This window comes from Thalassophryne amazonica, chromosome 5 (genome assembly GCF_902500255.1).
Source record: "Thalassophryne amazonica chromosome 5, fThaAma1.1, whole genome shotgun sequence".
Taxonomy (NCBI): domain Eukaryota; kingdom Metazoa; phylum Chordata; class Actinopteri; order Batrachoidiformes; family Batrachoididae; genus Thalassophryne; species Thalassophryne amazonica.
The window spans coordinates 77778027-77803963 of NC_047107.1; the positions used below are offsets into that span (position 1 = coordinate 77778027).

Here is a 25937-nt window from a genome sequence, read left to right on the forward strand (position 1 = left end):
TCCATCCTGCAAATGTCTGTTCTGCCTCCTACAACCAGTGTCTCCATTCCTTAAGAGCAAGTTTAAGAGCCAGGAGTTTATGGTTACCAACATCATAGTTGCACTCATACGAAGATAGACATCGGGAAAAGTAGGCACAGAGACAGAGCTTCTGATCAGGTTCAAGGCACTGAGACAAAATCACCCCAATTCCTGTGTCAGATGCATCCACCACCACAATAAACTGCCGGAGTGGGTCCGGCTGCATCAGGACAGGTTCAAAGATGAAGAGAGTGTTTAACTCATGGAAGGCAACCTCAGCCTCAGGAGTCCAAGAGAATAGAATTGAAGAGGAGGTTAGTCTAGTAAGTGATGCCGCGACACGGCTGAAATCCTTAATGAAACTCCTGTAGAAATAAGCAAAGCCCAGGAATTTCCGGAGCTGTTTCCTGGTAGTGGGTTGTGACTATTCAGCAACTGCTCTGACCTTTTCTGGATCTGTCTTCACCTGCCCGCACTTGATACTGTACCCAAGAAAACTCACGGCGCTAGAGTGGAATTCACACTTCTCTGCTTTGACAAACATTTAATTCTCCATGAGTCGCTGCAGAACCTAACGGACCTGGAAGATGTGTTCTGACTGGGTCTTGGAAAAAATCAGAATGTCATCAAGATAGACAAAGGCGAAACGTTTAAGAAAATCTCTCAACACATCATTCACCAATGCCTGGAAAACAGCAGGTGCATTTGTCAGACCAAATGGCATCACCAAATATTTGAAATGATCCAGTCTTCCATCCATCTCCTTCTTTTATACGAACCAGGTAGCAAGCATTCCTTAGATCCAGCTCTGTGAATATGGTTGCACCTTGGAAAGATTCAAAAGTAGCAGCAGGGGGTACTTAGTCTTTACTTTGATGTTGTTCAACACTTGGAAGCAGAGGTTGGACGAAGTCACTGTCAAGTCGTGAATCGCCAAGTCTCAAATCCCCAGTCACAAGTCTCAACTCAAGTCTCAAGTCAGCTTGCAAACAGTTGGTGGTCATTATGACTTGAGACTTGACTTGGGACTTGGCTTGAGACTTGTGATTCATGACTTGAGAGTGACTTGCTGGTGACTTCATCCCACCTCTGCTTGGAAGTCAATGCAGGGAGGTAGGGTATTGTCGTTCTTAGCCACAAAGAAGAAACCGGCACCAAGAGGGGAGGAGGAAAAGCGGATTACGCCAGCTGCCAGGGACTCCATGATATACTTCTCCATGGCATTTCTCTGGGGTTGAGACAGATTATACAAGCAGCTAGAAGGCAACGGGACACCAGGAAGGAGATCAATGGCACAGTCGTATGGTCTATAGGGAGACAAAGAAAGATCACAATCAGCTGGTATAGAAGACAAATCTGGAGGCACAGGACTGCGTAAGCCAACAGCACCCTCTGTGGGAGACAAAGCAGACTGCAGTGTGGCAAAATGAACTCCAACTTGCAACCCCTCCCAGCAGACCAATCAATGTGGGAGTTATGACAATTTAAACCCTGTATCCTAGCAGCAATGATGTCTTGGGAGCAGAAATGACATTGAACCTGTTTTTCTGTGATTTCCAGACAGTACCACAGTGATGGGTTCAGTTGTGGTGGTGACATGGTGGTAGCAAACTTCCATCCAGAGCATGACAGTAAGCGGTCTTTCCAAAGGTTCACGGCATCTGCACTGAATACCCTACTCATGATCCAGAAAACTTTCCTCACCACCAAAATCCACTAAGGCTAAAAGTGGCAATGCGAGTTGGTTACAACAGATTGTAGCTTGTATTCATAATCGTGGTATGCATGAGGAGGAAAACTATCTAAACCTCGGAAAAGAGGCTTCACATACTATTGGACATGTACGACTGCCGTTAATCAATATTAATCAGTCTTTGATGTGAAAGTCATAAGTTCCAGATACGATTGATCAAACATCTGTCTTCAGCTGGACACAATAAATCAACTGGCATAATATTTACACATTTATTTACATATGTACAGGGATAAACACAGTTGACTGAGATTTTGAGAATATGAATAGTGATTCATAATTTTTTTTACTGAGACAATCTGTGGATAATGCTATGTTAAAGATAAATAAAACCAAGAAGAACAGGGTACTGAAGATAATTTTAATAATAACAAACCTGATTGGCATTTAGCATTGAATTTGGGTTTGCAAATTAGTATTATTAAGAACATTACCAATCAAATAGCCATTTTGATTATTGACAACAAAGACCATCAGAAATACTTGGCTGGTTCACTTTCTGGTCACTTGGGTTAGTTGTGGTGAGAGGTCCTGGTTTGGGTCTGTCCGGTTTCCTGATGGGCCTTTCCAGCCTTCGTTTGCCTGTGTCTGGGGTCAAACCACCGATTTCCCTGTTGACCACAGGCTGGAGCCAGCCTGTTTTGCCGGTAGGACTGAATGATGGTTCTATGGTCCGTCAAAGTTGGTTCAGATCAACCCACGGATGAAGGTTGAGGTGTTTGTTGCTCTGGCGGCTTCAAAAACCTGTGGAAGATCGATTTAAAGTCTTTGAAAAATTTTAGTTTGAGCATGATCAAAATTGCACACATGGACAGAGAGCTTTTTCTCTTTTCTGCATTCAGCTGTAAGCAGGTGTTTTTAATTTGACAAACAGAGACTGTGGCGGAAGACATTAAAAGCATTACACTTTTCACTTATGGTACCGGGAGCATGACACTTTAGTCACTCACGGTAACTGCAACATAACACTTAACTAAATTGAACAACTGCACTACAAAAACACAATAAATCAATAATACTAACAACACTGTTAAACTAACATAAACCACAACAACAACATTTAAAGTCCCAAAACCCTGAACTGCCATGGTGCATTGCAGCACAATTTCCATTGATTCCTGGTTAGCTAAAATTGCAAATTTCTCAAAAAATATTTGTCCTATTAACCTTCAGTTTTTGCAGCGTTCATCCTTGAACCTAACGGCAAATGTCAGCTCTCCCCGGTTTTGCCATGATCAAAGTTGCATGCACACGCACACATAGGCCACTTGGCTATTATAATATAGATCATTTCAAGTCCCCAAATGATGTGCCATCCTGACCACCTCAGAAACTTTGTCTCAAAGAAGATTGTCTCTTTGTTTTCACCAAATTGCATATAGTCACCTTCAATAATTTGTAGTCAACCTTTTAAATGTAGCAGGACATGTTGCATTTATGGTTGTTTTTTTTTTTTCTTTCTTTCTCCATTTCTTCTAGGTGATTGTGGATGACCTGGGAAACAAAGTAGTGTATGAATTTCCAATCAATCGATGGTTTGCAGTTGATGAGGATGATGGGAAGATACAGCGAGATGTTTTGGTGGGGGCAAGCCAGCCCACAGGTGAGAATGAGCAAAGATTCTTCAGAGCCTGTCTGGCACGTGTCCTGGCTGAACCTGTTCTCATCTGTGAAAAGCACAGGGCACCAATTCTGGTGTTCTATGGCAAAAGTCAGTCAAGCTCTACCATGCCACCTAGTGAGCAGACTGTTTCTAGTCAGAGACATTCGTACCAGTGGCCTGCTGGAGGCCATTTTGTAGGACTATGACAGTTCTCATTCTGTTCCTCCTTGCATAAAGGAGCAGATACTGGTTGTGCTAGATGGGATAAGGACCTTCTACGGCCTGGTCCAGGTCTCCTAGAGTAACTGCCTGTCTCCTGGAATCTTCTCCGTGCTCTTGAGACTGTGCTGGAGACAGAGCAACCCTGCTGGCAATGGCATGTATTGATGTGCCATCCTAGAGGAGTTGGACTACCTGTGCAATCTCTGTAGGGTTCAGGTACTGCACCATGCTACCAGCAGTGACACTTACCCTAGCCAAATTCAAAACCAGTGAAAAGTCAGTCAAAGATGAGGAGAGAAAAAAAATGTCAGTGTCCTCCACCTGTAAAACCGTTTGTGTTTTTCAGTGTCATCTCATCTCTAGTGCATTCATCCATTTTCTCTACCCGCGTACTCCAAATATGGATCACGGGGAAGCTGGAGCCTATCCCAGCAGTCACAAGGTGTGAGGCAGGATACTCCTAGACAGGGCGCCAGTCTATTGACGGACCACATATAGACAAGCACAAACACCTACGGTCATTTTAAATCAACTAGGCAGTCAGTGTTTTGACCTGGCTCCTGCTCAGTGCTGACAGAGCTTATGATTCTCTGTCATGTAACTGTACCCACCAGGTATTGTGTACAACATCCAGATTGTCACAGGACACATCAGAGGTGCCGGGACCAATTCCAAAATCCACATTGTGATGCATGGATCAAAAGGCTTGAAGAACAGTGGCAAGGTAAGAAGGAACCAAAGTCATTGATGACTTTTTGATACTAAACAGCAACTACTGCTTTGTTAGTTTTTAATAAAGATGCTGCATTTTTTATTGAGCACTTAGTATAAATTTTATTCCAGCTCCTTTGCTTAACGCAGGTATTTCTGGAGGGGGGAAAGTTTTGAGCGAGGCCTGACAGACATCTTCAATGTGGAGATTGCTGCACTCCTCAGCCCAATCAGCAGAGTCACCATTGGACATGACAATGAAGGAGTCAGTGCTGGGTGGTACTGCGACAAGGTCCAAACTACCCAACTACATATCTCAGTGATGTCACTGGTGGTGAATGGATTTGCATGACTTGTCTGTGCTCTGCAGGTGGTGGTGTACTGTCCTTTCACAGGGATAGAGCAGACTTTCCCATGTGGTAAATGGCTGGATGAAAAGGAGGGAGATGGGCTGATAGAGAGAGAGCTCTATGAGATGGTCTCACTCAGACAGAAGAGACAGAAGAGTAAGTTGAATGTCAATAATAATTATGAATGACTGAGCAGCACTGATAATTAATAACAGGCCCGGATCCAGACCGGTTTGGACCGATGCAGTTGCATCGGTCAAATTTGTTACGCATCGTTCGTCATCGGAAAGAAAAAAAAAAAAATCTTGAATAATCCCGAATAGTGCCGAACGTGTCCCCGCGGTGAACACAGCTTTTCGGTGGTTTTCATGTCAACCTATAGTCCGTAAATTATACGGATTTTTTCCGAGTTTCAGAGTCATACAGACATACAAATAAAGTCGGATATTCAGGGTTTGGTCTGTAATCAACCGTTTCTGCAGCGCGACTCCACTTTGAAGCCATGAACCATTGAAGCAATGCTTCGATTCAATGGCTCGTGGTTCTTTGATTCGCTGCTCTTCGGAAGCGATAAGTCCGCTTCTTAACTCCTCTCAAAGCCATTAAAATATCATGAGTCATTTTTGTGTGGATTAAAGTCACTAACTGGGACTCATGTCTTGTTGCAGTCAAGAAACGAGAATCATCCTCCATTCCGTTGTCACAGTTCCAAACGCTGCGCGGCCGAGACAGAGTCTGGTCGGAATAACTTCAAAACAAATTGCCGCTTTAAAGGAGACCTGCATTGAAATAAATGTGGTCAGATTTCAGAAAAGAAATAGCTGATATGTATTTATAAGACCCTTCTGAATGCAGTAAAGTAAATCTGTAAGCCCAAATTTGTAATTCAGCAGAGAAATATTCGTTTAAAAATGAAAATTTGCAGCTAACATTTAGCCCTCTGTGAAAACAGTTTGTACATCCGGATCATTTCCATGACGTCGGTGACAAGACGACGCGTTCCCGCCTTCAGTCCGATCCCGCATTGAAATTGATTTTATCTCTTAGTAATGTTACTGTTATACACATCCTGGTAAGCTGCAATGAATGTGAGATACAGCTCTGCTTGCTCAGATCCGGGGATCAGATCAGCGGCGGCATCGACAGCGGGCAACATTATTCCTCGACACCTCGGTCTCACTGCACCCGATACGCTTACCGAGTGCATGCGCTCGTTAAATTCCGCCGCGGCACTCACACCCCCGTGTCTGCTGTGCAGCCAGCACCACCTCTCTGTCTACTGAATGGAGTTGCAGCCAACTTGGCACAAGTCCAGAGACTACGCTCGCCGTTTTACTGCAGTGCGCGCGGTGACACCTGTTGCTCGCAAGGACAGACTTCTTGCTGCAAAATCCACAGCGCCGCACGTCTCGGTAATCAGAGCCGCAGAGCTCCGTGGCCGCTGAGAGAGGTTTATATACACTCAACAAAAATATAAACGCAACACTTTTGGTTTTCCTCCCATTTTGTATGAGATGAACTCAAAGATCTAAAACTTTTTCCACATACACAATATCACCATTTCCCTCAAATATTGTTCACAAACCAGTCTAAATCTGTGATAGTGAGCACTTCTCCTTTGCTGAGATAATCCATCCCACCTCACAGGTGTGCCATATCAAGATGCTGATTAGACACCATGATTAGTGCACAGGTGTGCCTTAGACTGCCCACAATAAAAGGCCACTCTGAAAGGTGCAGTTTTATCACACAGCACAATGCCACAGATGTCGCAAGATTTGAGGGAGCGTGCAATTGGCATGCTAACAGCAGGAATGTCAACCAGAGCTGTTTGCTCGTGTATTGAATGTTCATTTCTCTACCATAAGCCATCTCCAAAGGCGTTTCAGAGAATTTGGCAGTACATCCAACCAGCCTCACAACCGCAGACCACGTGTAACCACACCAGCCCAGGACCTCCACATCCAGCATGTTCACCTCCAAGATCGTCTGAGACCAGCCACTCGGACAGCTGCTGAAACAATCGGTTTGCATAACCAAAGAATTTCTGCACAAACTGTCAGAAACTGTCTCAGGGAAGCTCATCTGCATGCTCGTCGTCCTCATCGGGGTCTCGACCTGACTCCAGGTCGTCGTCGTAACCAACTTGAGTGGGCAAATGCTCACATTCGCTGGCGTTTGGCACGTTGGAGAGGTGTTCTCTTCACGGATGAATCCCGGTTCACACTGTCCAGGGCAGATGACAGACAGCGTGTGTGGGCGTCGTGGTGGGTGAGCGGTTTTCTGATGTCAGTGTTGTGGATCGAGTGGCCCATGGTGGCGGTGGGGTTATGGTATGGGCAGGCGTCTGTTATGGACGAAGAACACAGGTGCATTTTATTGATGGCATTTTGAATGCACAGAGATACCGTGACAAGATCCTGAGGCCCATAGTTGTACCATACATCCAAGAACATCACCTCATGTTGCAGCAGGATAATGCACGGCCCCATGTTGCAAGGACCTGTACACAATTCTTGGAAGCTGACAATGTCCCAGTTCTTGCATGGCCGGCATACTCACCGGACATGTCACCCATTGAGCATGTTTGGGATGCTCTGGACCGGAGTATACGACAGCGTGTACCAGTTCCTGCCAATATCCAGCAACTTCGCACAGCCATTGAAGAGGAGTGGACCAACATTCCACAGGCCACAATTGACAACCTGATCAACTCTATGCGAAGGAGATGTGTTGCACTGCATGAGGCAAATGGTGGTCACACCAGATACTGACTGGTATCCCCCCCCCCAATAAAACAAAACTGCACCTTTCAGAGTGGCCTTTTATTGTGGACAGTCTAAGGCACACCTGTGCACTAATCATGGTGTCTAATCAGCTTCTTGATATGGCACACCTGTGAGGTGGGATGGATTATCTCAGCAAAGGAGAAGTGCTCACTATCACAGATTTAGACTGGTTTGTGAACAATATCTGAGGGAAATGGTGATATTGTGTATGTGGAAAAAGTTTTAGATCTTTGAGTTCATCTCATACAAAATGGGAGCAAAACCAAAAGTGTTGCGTTTATATTTTTGTTGAGTGTATTTTTAATGACTTGAATTCTTTGCGGGTCTCGCCTCCGTAGCCCGCGACGGTACACCGGAGGTGAAAGACAGTAGATTTTCAATGCGACACCACTCAATCAAACGGGCGTATGAAAAAGTCCACAAAAATAATTTTCAAGCACAAATAAAAGAAATGTGTACTCACCAAGTGTACCGCAAGACAATATGAAGTTTTAAAAAGTAGATCCTTCCGTATAAGACACGAAAAAGGTGCAGATGCAAACTGACGTAAATCCACAAATTACAGTTGGCGCGTGCAATGCATGCTGGGAGAGGGTCTTGTCCCTGACGTCTCGGCAGCGTCCATGATGAGAGGGACAATTTGCGGAGGGCTAAATGTTAGCTGTAAATTTGTCATTTTCAAATGAAGATTTCTCCGTTGAATGACAGATCTGGGCTTGCAGATTTACTTTATTACATTCAGAAGGATCTTATGTGTAAATATAAGTCATTTTTTGGTCCAAAGATCTGACTGCATTTATTTCAATGCAGGTCTACTTTAAATAAAATGACACATCTTACAAACGTTGTAATACAGACAAGAAACTACAGTCGACTAAAACGTTTTTTCCTCCCAAAATGAAACGTGCTGTATTTCTTTACAAATTACATCCTGATGTGCTGTAAGAGCTCAGCTCCGATATATGGAGTGACAGTTATGCCAATAATGTCTGAAAGGAAATGCTTTTGACAAAAACTAACAGATTTTGTTTATTCCTATTTATGTCCAGAGATCAAGGATCCACCATGTAGAGTTTATTATGTCCAAAGTTTAAGGATCCAGTGACCAGTTTCATATTTTTTTACTTTAAGACTCAATAAAATGTTCAATTTCAATTCAGTTTCAATATAAAGTGTACACATGTACACATATCACAACCGTGATGTATTTGTTTTAGTATATTTAGTCATGGACATGATGAATATTGTTACCTGCTGGACTGTTTCTAATTTTGATTGATATCAATGGAACATGTCTTCTGTGAACTGTCTGTATCTCAATATATTATTATTAAGAATATATGCAGTCATATTTTTATTGATTTTATCAACTGAAAAAAAATCATATATAGATTCAGGTATAATTGAAAAATTTTGGCAATAAATTTGATCCTGTTTACTGTCAATTTTTGTTATAGTGTTGTTTTTTAGGACATCATATTTGTACAAATAAGAAGTGTTCACTATGGTCCATGAAGTATAATAAATATATTAAAAGAAGTTTGACAGTGTATGTTGCACACGAATAAAAGAATGAAGATTATTGAATAATAAGACGCGTACGATTTTTATATTATCATTGGGCAAAAATGCATCTGTCAGATTTTCACTCTGGATCCAGGCCTGAATAACAGCCACTTTTACTGTTGTTGGCCAGAAAATTCTCAGTATACACATACAAAATAGACTTCAGCAGAGACAACATTGAAAAACTATCATATATTTCAAATGTAGACAGCACAGTGGATTAGTGGTTTGCACTGCTGGGTCACAGTGAGAAGGTCCTGGGATTGCTTCCCTCATTGTCCAGTCTGCATGGCGTTTGCATGTCCTCCCTGTGTTTGCGTGGGTTCTTTCTGGGTGCTCCGGCCTTCCACCCACTTTCAAAGACATGGAAATTAGGTGAATTGGAAACTTGACCGTAGGTGTAATTGTGACTCTGTGACAGAGTTGCAGCTTGTCCAGGTTGAGCTATACTGTACCTCTTGCCCAATGACTTCTGCAATAGGCCCTTGATTCGAATAGCTGTTATTCCAATTATTTTTTGTTTGCATTGCAAGCAAAATAAAGTTGTTTTACACAGTAGTGTCCTGTTATAGCTCACATGTCCTAATATCGTCACACTGGCAGTCTGTTCTGGAAACTGCTTCCCACAATACATTAAAAATTTAACACATCATCTCTACGATAAAACAAACCAAGGCTTTACTTGTAAATGAACGTCATGCTTCTCCTCAGAGCACCCCTGGTCTCTGTGGATCTGGACATCAGACCTGCCCGGTGCTGGTACTGATGCAGAAATTTCCTTCCAAGTGTATGGAGAAAAGGGCAAGTCCGATGAGATGAGGCTGGACAACAAAACAGACAATTTTGAACAAGGGCAGGTGGACAGGTTTATTGTAAGTATCTCATATTTTAATATCGCAAACCTTAAAGTAAAAAGGCTATGTAATATGATCTCTTATTGTTATTATTGTTGTTGATGTTTTATGTTGATGTGACATCACAGGTTGAACTGCCTGATTTGGGAAAACTGACCAAAATTCGGATTTGGCATGAAAAGAGAAATCCCTTTGCAGGATGGCATCTTAGTAAGGTGAGCCAGTAACGCAATTAAATTACTTAATTCATAAATTATTGTAAATTATAAATAAATTATAAATTATTCATAATTATTCCTTTTTGTTGCACCAACAACAAATTACAATCAATACAACAAATTGTTGAAAATATATGAAAAGTTTGTAATATTCTCACACACATTTCACATGGTTTCCTTTAAAACAAAGGTTTGTTTTTTTTTGGGGGGGGGGGGTTTGTTTGTTTGTTTGTTTGTTTCCTGTAAACACATCTGATGGCCAAAATATAGCCATCAGGTATTGCAAAGACTTTGAATCAGTCTGTGCTCAGCATAAGTCCAGTCCTATTACTGCCTAAGTCTTCAAATTCAAAGGGATTATTCTTGGGACACAGACCTTGGACAAGTTTAAAGATGGCTAACCTTGACCTATTTTAAGAGGTCAAAAAGTCACATTCTGTTTCCTGTTTTTATGCTCATACGGCCGAGGGTATTTTAGCATTGCATTATATTGATAAACTTTGTTTTCATACATTACATGACCTGTGTGCATCATGAGTCTTATCCTGTACTACATGGAGCATAACAATGTGGTTTATTGACCCAGAACAGACGTGTAATAACAATCAGGCAACCTGCAGCTGACAGTAGGCTGGGAAAAATCAGTTTTTCACTTAAAGCTATAGGGCCACCCACATTTCACTAACCTGACAAAATTTAGTTTCTCGTGAAGCCAAGCATTATAATGTTGGTTTGTTTTTTTGAAATGTCTTGTAAAATTACAGCTCATTTTAATCAAGAAAACATATTTATCTGGGGGGAGTTCCACAACATATAGTTTCTTTTTAACACTATCTGCAGGGGGATGTGTGCGTGTGTGTGTGTGCATGAGCTTTTGAAAAGACCGGAAGTTATGTTGATGTGATGCGTGATGCTGACATTTGTGAAATATCTTGCAAATCACTCTGGAGGAGTTATCAGATTACAAAAACAGTGTTTTTCATTTTAGAAGTGTTTATTTCTCTTAGCCAGGGGGTTTGAAAGTGTGGGAGAGTGAGCCCCCCCCCCCCCCCCCGAACAAATGAATAGCTGCCCCCCCCCCCCGACACACATACACACAATTTCACATCTTCGTGTGTTTCTTTTTATTCTTTTACACATCTTAAACACATTTTAAATGTTTTTCTGTTCTTTCACACATCTTACACCCTTTTCAAATATTTTAAACGTGTTTTTAAAGAACTTTCTATTCTTCTATTTTTACCTTTTGTCATCTTTTAAACATCTTTTTTTTTTTAATTTAAACATCTCTGTGTGTTTTTTTTAAACATGTTTGGCATAACTTACACATTTTAACATAAATAATGTTAATTCAGGGATGGGTATTGATAAAATTTTATCGATATCATTGCCATTGTCAATTCCGCTTATCGATTCGATTCCTTATTGATTCCCTTATCAATACCTCCTGTGAATTCACAGTTTGAAAACCACTGCTCTTAGCCTTTGAGAAACCTTAGATTTACACATAAGCGCCGTGGTTAGGAATGTTTTCCGCCATGTTGGATTAGGAGCCAGAGAGAGACCAGCCAGTGACTCTAATTGGTTGCCGCCGTGTATATCCCTTAAAGCTTCACGCAAGTCTGGGGAAAGCCCCAGTTAATCTGTGATATTACTCTCATCGACTACACGGGTCTCAACCATTGTTGCCGTCAGTAGTTCAAGGCCGTTTGTTCTTTTCAAATTTTTCCTTCAGGGGAACTTTTTATTAATTTTTTCGAGACAAGCAAATTTTGATAATACTGGTAATGTGATATTATGAATCCTCTATTTAATGGCTAATAAATAAAATTACAGTGGTGCCAGTGAAATTATTTTTATGCCTTAAATCATAAAAAGCTTTGTGGCCCTATACCTTTAAGCCCGCTTCTAAAATTAAGAAAGTTCAAAGGTCATTAATTGACTTCAGTTTGTGTTTGAACACTTGAATGAAATGATTATTTTCACATTTATGCCCTCATGTCTGAAAACAAGTTCTGCAGCGTTACCTTTCCCCAACTAGGTAACTATGATGAAAACATTAACAAAGGAGAAGTTTACGTTTCCCTGTGAGCGCTGGCTGGATACTAATGAAGATGATAACGAGGTTGTGAGGGAGCTACCTGCTACAGGAGACCTCATTAATGAGCCACTGCCTGGTACTTAAACACTCTTCTGTACATGCAGAGTACATTTCTGTATTTAAAGGACTCATATTGTACACATTTTTCACTTGACAACATAGGTTTTTAAAACATATGTTAAAGATTATAATTTGAAAAAGAAGTGAGCTGATTCAATCTCTGTATCCTTGACAAAATGAAATGGAGCTGCAGTAGGAGTAATGCCACATTCATGACAAGTCAGAAAGTCAGAAATTAGCTTCGACTTGGAAAAAATAATTTGAACATGTGGTGGGGTTGTTTTGTTTTGTTTTTTTGTTTTGTTTTGTTTTTCCTCAGAAACCTGGCCGGAAATTCAGTGCTCCGATTTATCTGACTTGACCGCAAAAGAACTACAATCATGGCATCCTGTGTCATGAATGTTGAGATAGTAATATTATAAATGGTACTTAATTACTTTAGCATGTTATTTACATTTGTCTGTAATATGTTTGCATTCTTTATATATTTTTGAAGGTGTCAGAGTTATAGTTTTTGCAACAATGTCTGCAATAATTGATACTGTCATTGAGTCCAGACTATAAATAGAAATAGTTGTCTGACCCCATTTCCATCTTCCTTACACACAGTAAGCAGTTGTAACGACTTATGTGTTCTTTATAAAGACAGCCAGAAAGCTCGATTATGGTCGTGCTTCCATATCGTTTTCCAAATTCATCAAGTGAATGCACAGTTTTCGGAACTCTGGAGTTTACAACTTGGATTTCCAGAGTTTACTGTCATCATGAATGTAGCATAATGCCAGTTTGCATTAACATTATCAGTGTTATTATCTTTACCACCTCAGAAATGTCGGTGGCATTATTTCTTCTGCTTTGACTCCGTTGCTGGACATTACTAGCATTAGCTGTTTCAGTGCTAGGTACTTTCTACATACATAGCCTTAGAATTATACAGTGCATCCAAGACGTTTTCACAGCACTTCACTTTTTTCTACATTTTGTTATGTTACAGCGTTATTCCAAAATGGAGTAAATTTGTTTCCCCTCAAAATTCTACACACAATACCCATAATGACAATGTGAAAAAAAGGTTTGTTTGTTTTTTTGTTTTGTTTTGTTTTTTGCAAGTTTATTAAAATAATAATAATTTAAAAACAACTAAGAAATCACATGTACATGTATTCACAGCCTTTGCCATGAAGCTCAGAATTGAGCTCAGGGGCCACCTGGGGTAAATTCAGTAGATTGGACATGATTTGGAAAGACACTACAAATAGGCTTTACATATAAGGTCCCACAACTAACAGTGCATGAAAATTCATTAAGGTACGAGGTCTATTAGAAAAGTATCCGACCTTATTATTTTTTTCAAAAACCATATGGATTTGAATCACGTGTGATTGCATCAGACAAGCTTGAACCCTCGTGCGCATGCGTGAGTTTTTCCACGCCTGTCGGTTGCGTCATTCGCCTGTGAGCAGGCTTTGAGTGAGGAGTGGTCCACCCCCTCGGCGGATTTTCATTGTCAGGAAATGGCGGAATGATTTGGGCTTTTTTTCCATCAGAATGTTTTCAGAAACTGTTAGAGACTGGCAGCTGGAAACCATTCGAAAAATTTATCTGGCTTTCGGTGAAAATTTTACGGGCTTCACAGAGAATAAGGACTGTTACTACAGCTTTAAGGACGGCTTTAAGGACGTTCAGCGTGCCACGCTCCGTGCCGCCATCGAGAGCTACAAACCACCGTATCATTTCTAAACGGATGGCTCTGTGGAGCCGGACCGTCGTGTGCACTTTCTCTGGTTATCACAAGAGCTGGACATCAACCATTTTCCAGCAGATTTCACTTTTAACAAGAGATTTTGTCATGGAAAGCCGAGCAGAGGCTTCGCGCGTCACGATGGATTCGCTACTGGAGCGAGACAAAACCACCTCCGTTTTGGTCTTACAGGACGGCTTTGAGATGGTGTTCAGACAGCTGTCGGTGGTTTTTCCATCGAGTGATTATCCGAGAAATTGTGGATGTGCCTGGACATGCCAGAACATGTCCCGTGATGCTTCATCATGGCGTTGCTATGCGCCATGCGGCACCGCCGCAACGCGCAAAGCCTCCGCTCCTCATTCCATGACAAAAACTCCTGTAACAGTGGAATGTGCCATTCATTTCCAAACTGGACGCTGTGTTTTATCTGGGACGTCATCTGACTAGCACAGGAATTGTGAAAAGACGTGGACATCAGCACTTTTTCGGCACATTGAGACAGACGTGTGGAGGAATTCCGCGTGGCGCGGCGATGCCGCATGGCGCACAGCAACGCCGTGATGAAGCCTCACGGGACATGTTCTGGCATGTCCAGGCACATCCACAATTTCTCGGATAATCACTCGATGGAAAAACCACCGACAGCTGTCTGAACGCCATCTCAAAACCGTCCTGTGAGACCAAAACGGAGGTGGTTTTGTCTCGCTCCAGTAGCGAGCGAATCCATCGTGATGCGCAAAGCCTCCGCTCGGCTTTCCATGACAAAATCTCTTGTTAAAAGTGAAATCTGTAGTAACAGTCCTTATTCTCTGTGAAGCCTGTAAAATTTTCACCGAAAGCCAGATAAATTTTTCTAATGGTTTCCAGCTGCCAGTCTCTAACAGTTTCTGAAAAAATTCTGATGGAAAAAAAGCCCAAATCATTCCGCCATTTCCTGACAATGAAAATCCGCTGAGGGGGTGGACCACTCCTCACTCAAAGCCTGCTCACAGGCGAATGACGCAACCGACAGGTGTGGAAAAACTCACGCATGCGCACGAGGGTTCAAGCTTGTCTGACACAATCACACATGATTCAAATCCATATGGTTTTTGAAAAAAATAATAAGGTCGGATACTTTTCTAATAGACCTCGTATATCTTCTATTATACATAACAATTCTAAGGTAGAACTCTACTAGTGTATACTAAGGTATATCTAAATATCTAAAAAAAAGAAGAGTAGAGCCACTTAGGTGCCTCTTGAGAACCAGGGATGGTAGGTTTGAAAGCTTTTTTTATCCCATGGGAACTCTCCCTATCCACCTAAGCGGCTCAAGAATATGGACAGCATGTATAAAAGTGATATTTACACAACGATTGTCTCGAAGCACAAATCTGGTGAAGGGTACAGAAATATTTCAGCTGCTTTGAAGATCTCAATGAGCACAGTGGCCTCCATCATCTGTAAATGGAAAAGTTCGGATCCACCAGGACTCTTCCTAGAACTGGCCGCCCGTCTAAACTGAGCGATCGGGTGAGAGAGAGGAGAACCTTCTAAAAGGACAACCATCTCTGCAGCAATCCACCAATCAGGCCTGTATGGAAGAGAGGGCAGACAGAAGCCACTGCTTAATAAATGGCACATGGGAGCTCACCTGGAGTTTGCCAAAAGGCACCTGAAGGACTCTCAGACTATGAGAAACAAAATTCTTTGGTCTGATGAGACAAAGATTGAAGTCTCTGGTGTGAATGCCAGGCATTATGTTTGGAGAAAACCAGGCACCATCCCTACAGTAAAGCATGGTGGTGGCAGCATCATGCTGTGGTTGATGCTGTGGTTGGCTGTGTGCCTAAGCACACAGCCAAAATATCAAAGGAGTGGCTTCAGGACAACTCTGTGAATGTCCTTGAGTGGCCCAGCCAGAGCCCAGAGCTGAATCTGGTTGAACATCTCTGGAGAGATCTGAAAATGGCTGTGCTGTTGTGTGGGCCGCTGAAGAGGAGGTACTGCTGGCCCACCACCACTAGAGGGCGCCCTGCCTGGAGTGCGGGCTCCAGGCACCAGAGGGCACTGCCGCCTTACAGGAGCAGCCAGGATGACAGCTGTCACCCATCACCGGAGACAGCTGATCCCAATCACTACGGAGGTATATCAGCAGGACGGCATCTCCACCTCATTTGCCGAGATATCGTTTCTACCAGAGAGGTAACGTATCAAAGCAAATAGAGTGCATCTTTTGGATTGAGCTAGTTTTTTGGATTACTGTTCCAACGAGAGGTGGAGGTACCTTTCCTGCTGTTCGGAGTCCTGGGTGCATACGCGCCCCCATCTAACTGTTCTTTGCTCCTTGCCAGCAGTACCAGGTCCGACACGCGGAGGCAGTGGCCACCTGGGAGTTCGGGACTTGGCGGCTCCAGTATTCCCGGGGTCCTGTGGCGGAGGAAGCCGTGTGGTTCCGATCTTACCTTGGAGAGGCGTCTCCTATCTTCGAGCCTGCCCACACGACACTTTTGTGAATTGACTGTTGTCCATTGCTGTGATTGGTTGTATTCGTTGTGCACATTCACAACAGTAAAGCGTTGTTATTTTGACTTACTCCATTGTCCGTTCATTTGCGCCCCCTGTTGTGGGTCCGTATTCCTACACTTTCCCAACAGGATATCTCGGCCAGCGTCATGGATCCCGAGGGGCGTCAACCAGCTGTTGAACGGCCAATGGAAAAACAGGACGCGCAGGCGTCCGCGGGAGGGGTAATCGGTGAGTTGCAGCGGATCCTCACCGCTTTCACGACTCGGTTGGATTTCATGACCGAGCAGAACGTCCTCCTGAACCGCAGGGTGGAGGCTCTCGCCGCGCAGGTGGAAGCGCGCCCTCCGGGCGCCGCTGCGGCTCTCCCTCCCGTAGATCCTGTGCGTAACGTTGACGTTCCACTGGTTGTTCAACGACCTCTCCCTCCTTCCCCGGAAGCATACATAAGCCCTCCAGAGCCGTACGGAGGCTGTGTGGAGACGTGCGCGGATTTTCTGATGCAGTGTTCGCTCGTCTTCGCACAGCGTCCCGTTATGTACGCGACCGATGCTAGTAAAGTAGCTTATGTCATAAACCTGCTTCGCAGTGAGGCACGCGCTTGGGCTACAGCACTCTGGGAGCAGAATTCACGGCTCCTTCTGACATACGATGGGTTTGTGAGGGGGCTCAGAACCGTGTTCGATCACCCTAATAGAGGAGAAACCGCTTCAACCGTGCTACTGTCAATGAGACAGGGGCGCCGGAGCGCAGCTGTTTATGCAGTCGACTTCCGCATCGCGGCTGCGAGATCCGGCTGGAATAACGCTGCCCTCCGCGCCGCCTTTGTAAACGGACTGTCTTTGGTTCTCAAGGAGCACCTGGTGGCTAAGGACGAACCGCGGGATTTAGACGGGCTTATCGATCTTGTCATACGGTTGGACAACCGGTTAGAAGAACGTCGGCGAGAACGAGACGAAGGGCGTGGCCGGGCACGCGCCGTCCCTCTCCCTTCCGGTTCCGACCGCGCTCCGCCTTCCCCACGCTCCACGGCCCCTGCGCTCCGTGGGGCCACAGCTCCCCCTACTGACGAAGCTATGGACACGAGTAGGGCAACATTTAGGGCACCAGCTGCACAGAGGAGACGGGCCCATGGAGCTTGTTTTGTTTGTGGTGCACTAGAGCACCATGTGAGAGACTGCCCCGAGCGGTTACAACACCAACGCCCGCCCCTAGAGACTGGGCTAGGGGTGGGCCGAGACATTCACGTGGGACACACCCACATTGCTACACGACTCCCAGTCACGATCCTGTATGAGGATTTAACCCTGAAGGCCCCAGCACTGGTGGACACGGGCTCTGAGGGGAATCTGTTGGACTGCAGATGGGCCAGGGAGATAGGGCTCCCTCTGGTGGCGCTTACCTCGCCTGTGCAGGTTCGAGCACTAGATGGCTACCTGCTCCCTCCGATCACACATAAGACACCACCTGTAACGCTGGTGGTGTCAGGAAACCACCGGGAGGTGATCGAGTTTTTTGTGACTCAGGCCACTTCCCGTGTGGTTTTAGGCTTTCCCTGGATGTTGAAGCACAATCCCCGGATTGATTGGCCGTCCGGGGTAGTGGTTCAGTGGAGCGAGACCTGCCATCGGGTGTGTCTAGGTTCCTCGGTTCCTCCCGGCTCCCAAGCTAAGGAGGAGGTCAGAGTCCCGCCCAATCTGGGGACGGTGCCGGTGGAGTACCACGACCTTGTCGACGTGTTCAGCAAGGATCTGGTGCTCACACTCCCCCCCCACCGTCCGTACGATTGTGCCATCGATTTGGTTCCAGGCAGTGGGTTCCCGTCCAGTAGACTGTACAACCTCTCACGGCCTGAGCGCGAATCAATGGAGACCTACATCCGGGACTCGTTAGCTGCCGGGTTGATCCGAAATTCCACCTCCCCGATGGGCGCAGGTTTCTTTTTCGTGGGTAAAAAAGATGGCGGACTTCGTCCATGCATCGATTATAGGGGGCTGAACGAAATCACGGTTCGCAACCGATACCCGTTACCCCTGTTGGATTCGGTGTTCACGCCCCTGCATGGAGCCAAGATTTTTACCAAGCTTGATCTTAGAAACGCGTATCATCTGGTTCGGATCCGGAAGGGAGACGAGTGGAAGACGGCATTCAACACCCCCTTAGGTCACTTTGAGTACCTGGTCATGCCGTTCGGCCTCACAAACGCCCCCGCGACGTTCCAAGCCTTGGTTAACGACGTATTGCGGGACTTCCTGCACCGGTTCGTCTTCGTATATCTAGACGATATACTCATCTTTTCTCCAGATCCTGAGACTCATGTCCGGCATGTACGTCAGGTCCTGCAGCGGTTGTTAGAGAACCGGCTGTTTGTGAAGGGCGAGAAGTGTGAGTTCCACCGCACTTCTTTGTCCTTCCTGGGGTTCATCATCTCCTCCAACTCCGTCGCTCCTGATCCAGCCAAGGTTGCGGCGGTGAGAGACTGGCCCCAACCAACAAGCCGTAGGAAGTTGCAACAGTTCCTAGGCTTTGCTAATTTCTACAGGAGGTTCATTAAGGGCTACAGTTAGGTAGTTAGCCCCCTGACAGCCCTGACCTCACCAAAAGTTCCCTTCACCTGGTCGGATCGGTGCGATGCCGCGTTTAAGGAGTTGAAACGGCGCTTCTCGTCTGCACCCGTTCTGGTGCAGCCCGATCCTAGTCGCCAGTTAGTGGTTGAAGTGGACGCCTCAGACTCAGGGATAGGAGCCGTGCTGTCCCAGAGCGGGAAGACCGATAAGGTCCTTCACCCATGTGCCTATTTTTCCCGCAGGTTGACCCCAGCCGAACGGAACTATGACGTCGGCAATCGAGAGCTCCTTGCGGTGAAAGAGGCTCTTGAGGAGTGGAGACATCTGTTGGAGGGAACGTCCGTGCCATTCACGGTTTTCACTGACCACCGGAACCTGGAGTATATCAGGACCGCCAAGCGACTGAACCCCAGGCAAGCCCGCTGGTCACTGTTCTTCGGCCGTTTTGACTTCCGGATCACCTACCGTCCCGGGACCAAAAACCAAAGATCGGATGCCTTGTCCCGGGTACACGAAGATGAGGTCAAAACGGAGCCGTCGGATCCCCCGGAACCCATCATCCCGGAGTCCGCTATCGTGGCCGCCCTCACCTGGGACGTGGAGAAAACCGTCCGGGAGGCCCTGACACGAGACCCGGACCCCGGAACCGGACCGAAGAACAAACTCTACGTCCCACCAGAAGCCAGGGCTGCAGTTCTGGACTTCTGTCACGGTTCTAAGCTCTCCTGTCACCCTGGGGTGCGAAGAACCGTGGCAGTCGTCCGGCAGCGCTTCTGGTGGGCGTCCCTGGAGGCCGACGTCCGGGGTTACATCCAGGCCTGTACCACCTGTGCCAGGGGCAAGGCGGATCACAGTAAGACACCGGGATTGCTACAGCCGCTGCCCGTGCCTCATCGCCCCTGGTCCCACATCGGCCTGGATTTTGTCACGGGTCTCCCGCCGTCCCAGGGAAACACCGTCGTCCTCACGATAGTGGACCGATTCTCCAAGGCAGCCCACTTCGTGGCCCTCCCGAAGCTCCCAACGGCCCAGGAGACAGCGGACCTCCTAGTCCACCACGTCGTCCGTCTGCATGGGATACCATCAGACATCGTCTCCGATCGCGGTCCCCAGTTCTCCTCGCAGGTTTGGAGGAGCTTTTGCCGGGAACTGGGGGCCACGGTCAGTCTCTCGTCCGGGTACCACCCCCAGACCAACGGACAAGCAGAACGGGCAAACCAGGAGATGGAGCAAACCTTGCGCTGTGTGACAGCCGCGCACCCGACGGCCTGGAGTACCCACCTGGCCTGGATCGAGTACGCGCACAACAGTCAAGTGTCGTCCGCCACCGGCCTCTCCCCCTTTGAGGTGTGTTTGGGGTATCAACCCCCGTTGTTTCCGGTGGTTGAGGGGGAGGTCGGTGTGCCCTCAGTCCAGGCCCACCTACGGAAGTGCCGTCGGGTGTGGCGTGCCGCCCGTTCTGCTTTGTTGAAGGCCCGGACGAGGGCGAAGAACCATGCAGACCGGCGGCGGGCCCCGGCTCCCACGTATCGTCCAGGGCAGGAGGTCTGGTTGTCCACCAAAGACATTCCCCTTCAAGTGGACTCCCCGAAACTGCAAGAACGATACATCGGCCCCTAAAAAATACTCAAGGTCATCAATCCCACCGCAGTGAGGCTCCGGCTTCCGGCCTCACTGCGGATTCACCCGGTATTCCATGTGTCAAGGATTAAACCCCATCACACCTCACCCCTCTGCACTCCGGGTCCGGCGCCACCTCCTGCCCGGATCATCGACGGAGAGCCGGCTTGGACCGTGCGCCGGCTCCTCGACGTCCGACGAATGGGCCGGGGTTTTCAGTATCTGGTGGACTGGGAGGGGTACGGCCCCGAAGAACGCTCCTGGGTGAAGAAGGGCTTCATCCTGGACCCGGCCCTCCTGGCCGACTTCTACCGTCGCCACCCTGACAAACCCGGTCGTGCGCCAGGAGGCACCCGTTGAGGGGGGGGTCCTGTTGTGTGGGCCGCTGAAGAGGAGGTACTGCTGGCCCACCACCACTAGAGGGCGCCCTGCCTGGAGTGCGGGCTCCAGGCACCGGAGGGCGCTGCCGCCTTACAGGAGCAGCCAGGATGACAGCTGTCACCCATCACCGGAGACAGCTGATCCCAATCACTACGGAGGTATATCAGCAGGACGGCATCTCCACCTCATTTGCCGAGATATCGTTTCTACCAGAGAGGTAACGTATCAAAGCAAATAGAGTGCATCTTTTGGATTGAGCTAGTTTTTTGGATTACTGTTCCAACGAGAGGTGGAGGTACCTTTCCTGCTGTTCGGAGTCCTGGGTGCATACGCGCCCCCATCTAACTGTTTTTTGCTCCTCGCCAGCAGTACCAGGTCCGACACGTGGAGGCAGTGGCCACCTGGGAGTTCGGGACTTGGCGGCTCCAGTATTCCCGGGGTCCTGTGGCGGAGGAAGCCGTGTGGTTCCGGTCTTACCTTGGAGAGGCATCTCCTATCTTCGAGCCTGCCCACACGACACTTTTGTGAATTGACTGTTGTCCATTGCTGTGATTGGTTGTATTCGTTGTGCACATTCACAACAGTAAAGCGTTGTTATTTTGACTTACTCCATTGTCCGTTCATTTACGCCCCCTGTTGTGGGTCCGTGTTCCTACACTTTCCCAACATGTGCACCGACTCTCCCCATCCAACCTGATGGAGCTTAAGAGGTGCTGCAAAGAGGAATGGGCAAAGCTGCCCAAAGATAGGTGCACCAAGCTTGCGGCATCATATTCAAGAAGACTTTAGGCTGTAATTGCTGCCAAAGGTGCATTAACAGAAAACTGAGCAAAGGGGTGAATACTTATGTACAGGTGGTTTCTTAGTTTTTATTTTTAATAAATTTGCAAAAAAAAAAAAAAAAACTTTTTCATGTTGTCATTATGGGGTGTTGTGAGTAGAATTTTGAGGGGAAAAATAAAATTCATCCATTTTGGAATAAGGCTGTAACATAACAAAATTTGGAAAAAAGCTTTGAAGACTTTCCAGATGCACCGTGTGACAGCAAGCACGTTTAACATAAATCAATAAATCATTAAATGTAAAATATGGGTGATTTTGTACAATATGACCTCTTTTTTTTCTTTGTGATATCTGGTATCTGGTAGAAAAACTAATTGAAGAAACTTAACATTTGAAAAAATGTTGTTATTCTCTTTCACAGTAATAAAGTATAGAGTGACTGTATGCACAGGGACTGTTGGTGGCAGCGGCACAGATGCAACTGTTTTTCTCAATTTGATCGGAGACCTCGGGGACAGTGGAGACCGACAACTAGTCAATTGCAAAAACAATGTCAACAAGTTTGAGAAAGGAAATGTGGGTACATCCATGATTTACAGTACAGCATGTCAGTTAAAGCCTTCTTGGTAGAAACCTCTTGTCATGTTAAGAGTACTTCCATTGTGTTGTGGCTCTTAAGTGCTTCTTTGTTTTGGGTGCATTGTGTGAATTGAGTCATATTAATGAATTAAATGGTTGACCTCTGTCTAGTTGAGCTCTATTTTCAGATAAGTAGACTACCCAAGGCATTTTCTGTTAAAAGCAGACAACAGGCTGATTCTTATGCATTTTGACCTGCTGAGTTCAAAAATTGCTGTTAGCATGCTGTATCTTTACGCTTTCACCTTCTAATTTGCATAAATCAAAATGACTGCACGTTTTTTCACGTTTTCCCAAAGTTTGGTTGTTTTTCTCAAGAAAGGCAATGAAAAATCTTATCTTTGTGTTATTGGAACTGCTGAGTTCATAGTTTCTTATTTGTTAAGCTGTGTCTTCTCTTCTTCATCCTTAATACGAGTATGCATGAAACAGCATGGCCGCCTGCTGTTTTCATACTTTGTAGAAGCTTGTTCTACAAAAGAAATTGATAACAAAACCAACTGATGACAAAAACAAACCATGCCTCTGCTGCACAATCAGGCCTACAAATCCATGTATTTGTCAATCTTACTTATACTGGCCTGTTGAAAAACGTCTCCTGTGGATTTAAAAATCATAGTATCATTATATTCATTCCTTGATGGCTTGTGAATGACTCTTGTGTATTTTTTCATCACAAATGCTGAACAATATAGTGATAATACTATGTGAAAACCTATATAATTGGCTCAGTTCAGTACAGATAATGTATACAGCTTCAACACCAGAGGGCTACTGCTTTTGACACCAAAGGGCAGGCCTCACTGGCCAGTGGTCAGACACATGGTGCCACAGTGACCCAACAGCAGCAGCAGCAGCCACAGCATAGACGTGGACAATCAAGCTGCATATTTTTGTGATAACTGATATTTTTGTGCAATTCATCCTTTCACAGTCGTTATGGAGACTCTGAGATACTTTGTTCATCTATATCTGTGCATGTTCATAGTCTAGTGTGTTGGTTTGTGTGGACAAGTTCCAACCTTGTGGTACTGGTTTGCATTATAATATATTATACTTAGTAGCATTAGATTACATTTGAGTTGTCTCTTGTCTGCTGATTCTCTTTATATACACTTAGGTTGCCAGTGTCCCTTGTCACTAGATTGATTTGCATATAATCTTGAAAGTGTTAGGTAAGAAGATAATATCTCTGTGTTCTCTAGCATTTAGGTTTAGTTGTGTTCATCACTTCAATTGTGGCATGACTTCCTCTTGTTAGCACTTTCTCTTGTTGCATACTTCAGTGGTGATCAGAACATTTTGACTATTCTCATTACTTATTTAGGCAACAAGCTCTGTTGTCTTGAATTGAAAAATGGAGGCCTTAGGCAGCATGAAATGAGATTCTTCAGTGGATGGTGATGTCGGCATCATTTGTTAGGACTGCACTAAAGAAAATCTTGTTCAGGGTAGTGACAAAGGAAGGGCTAGCAAGAGTCCATCACAAGCTCAAAGATATGGAGAACAAACTCACAACTGAGAGGACATTAAGTTCTGATGAGACATCTCTAAAATGGCATAGATCCTGTTACAGTTGGTTCACCAAGACAAAACTTAGGAGACTAGAGAAAAGGTCAATGTCTCAAGACACCGAGGAACCCACTGCAGGTCCCTCCAGTGGTCCAGCTGCAAGACTCAGAAGTGCTTTCAGTACTTTCACATTGGCCCTTTGCATATTATTCCAGGAGGAGAAGGCTGACAAGACTCTGCACAATGCTGAGACCTTCAAGATGAATGAAAAGATACTGAAGGCTGCAGAGTTTGATCATGATCTGCACATTGCTCTTGATGGTTGTGGTGATCTCATTGCAGCAGGAGCAAAATATTAGAGCAGTTTTACCCACATTTGACCTTTAGAGACATGCATATTTATCCAAGAAGTGTGTTTCATTTCAAACTATCATTCTTTTTTACTTCCTTTTGCTAATTTGCTTGCCTTGGTCAAATCAAAGATGACTTACTTTTTCACCAGTAACAATACCAATAAATTAATAAAAGTTTTTGCTAATTATGGGATGAATGAGTAAAGATACAGCTTGCCAACAACAATAATTGAACTCAGCAGGTCAAAATACACAGAAAATAGTGTTTAGTTTGCTTTTATAGTATATATAGAACCAAAATTGTGGAAATTTTGATGTAATTGACGGCCATTTTGCTTTATGCAAATTAGAGGGTGAAGGGGTAACGATACAGCATGCCAACAGCAATTTTTGAACTTGGCAGGTCAAAATGCACAGGAATCAGTCTGTTGTCTGCTTTTAACAGAAAATGCCTTGGGCACTTTATACAAGCTTCTTTTCTGAAAATGGAACCTTGCTATGTCAGCTAAGTCACTGAAATGAAGGCTGTGGACCTTTTTCCAAACAAGCTGTGAGGAGAAATGATGATGCAACCATCATATTATATTTGAAGGACAAATACTGTAAATGATTACAAGATTATGTACTCTATATAACATGTTACAGCTGTCTTCACACCCTACTTTTACATACACCTGCAATATAAAAAGGTGCTATGTTGTCCTGTTCTGTGATATTCTCTGTCAGATGGATGAGTTTATTGTCGAGGCTGTAACCCTCGGGCAGATCCGCAGGGTGAGGATTGGCCATGATGGCCGAGGTGGAGGCTGTGGCTGGTTCCTTGACAAAGTGTTTGTGAGAGAGGAGGGACAGGCCGAGACCCATGCCGTGGAGTTCCCATGTAACAGGTGAGAAGATGTTTAGTCTCGTTTTGAATACATCAAACCGTGTCCCAAGCAGACTTTTTAAAATGATTATACATACTAGGTGGCTGGACCGCAATGAGGATGATGGACAGATTGTTCGAGAATTAGTGCCATTCTCAGAGGGGAATCGTCTTTACAGTAAGTTAAAACACTCAGGAGCCTCATTCTCACCAAAACATTCAAACGTGTAGTTTCCTGATGCTGATGGTTTTGTGTGTGTCCATTAGATATTGACTATCGCATCGCGGTGAAGACGGGTAACATTCCAGGGGGAAGTTCAGATTCTAACGTCTTTGTCAAGCTCTACGGGGAGAAGGGCGACACCAGTAAGGCGATGCTGCTGGTCTCAGACAACAACCTGGGAAACTACTTTGAGATGGGTCGTATTGATGTCTTCGTAGTAGAAACCTTTGATATTGGACAGGTAATACCGTATATTTAATGATGTTGATTTGTTCTGGTTTATAATGGTGCAAAGGCTAAAATTATCTGATGATATTTATTGAGTACCACAAACACTATGGGGTTTGCGAGTTCTGTGGACTCTTCAGTCATCTATGTTACTAATATATACAGTGAATATAGTTTAGTCAAAGAATATGAATATCACCATAATACATTTAGCCAAGCAAGTAAAGTAAGGATTTAAAATGTTTGGAACCTGAAAGTAGAAGGCA

The 25937-nt window shown here is 45.1% G+C and overlaps 1 pseudogene; it reads left to right on the forward strand.

Moving 5' to 3' along the window:
* LOC117509968 overlaps positions 1-25937 on the forward strand; it is a 101360-nt pseudogene that overhangs the window by 31305 nt on the left and 44118 nt on the right.